This window comes from Halyomorpha halys, unplaced genomic scaffold (assembly GCF_000696795.3).
Source record: "Halyomorpha halys isolate HHAL.00 unplaced genomic scaffold, Hhal_1.1 Scaffold4288.1, whole genome shotgun sequence".
Lineage (NCBI taxonomy): Eukaryota > Metazoa > Arthropoda > Insecta > Hemiptera > Pentatomidae > Halyomorpha > Halyomorpha halys.
In genome coordinates this window covers 3,989-4,493 of record NW_027111451.1, presented here as the reverse complement: position 1 = coordinate 4,493, position 505 = coordinate 3,989, and the positions used below count along the sequence as shown (strand labels likewise).

Below are 505 nucleotides of genomic sequence, written 5' to 3'. Positions count from 1 at the left end.
CTATTTTTTATAAATATAGTAATTAATACAAAAATATTTTTCACCGAATATTATAGACGATCAGCTGGCTACAAACATTGTCCAGCTCGAGTCCTTGTATCCTAAACATAAAACCAGGAGATAAACATGCTACTCTGTCCTGTAAAGTAGCACAAAATTCCCACATTGTAGCAGAACATAATCTTCTCAGCTTGATTTTAATTTAGGACTGTATTTTGGGTAAATTACTTACTTAGCATGTTACAGGCCAAAAACAAAAAAAGAACTGTGATGATTTCTCATTTTGTCCAAAAACATTTCTAAACTTCAGATTTTTGTTCAGCACTCCAAGAAATGTTACTAAAAATAATTACACCAGAGCTTTCCATTTCAAGCCCTTATTGAACAGTATTTATCTGGATTATTCCATGAAAACTACAGATTCCACAAAAAATTATAACTATATTCTAGACAATTTTCTCATATTTATATAAGTGAAGGATTACCTTAAGCATAAAATAACTTA

The 505-nt window shown here is 29.9% G+C and overlaps 1 long non-coding RNA gene across 1 annotated transcript in view; it reads right to left on the bottom strand.

Annotated features, from left to right (window-relative positions):
* Positions 1 to 6: 6 nt before the first annotated feature.
* Positions 7 to 505, bottom strand: part of LOC106691890 (uncharacterized) — a 4,476-nt gene continuing 3,977 nt past the window's right edge. The window contains exon 3 of the long non-coding RNA XR_010843966.1: positions 7 to 414. This is a non-coding gene — a long non-coding RNA (uncharacterized lncRNA). The remainder of the gene's footprint in view (positions 415 to 505) is intronic.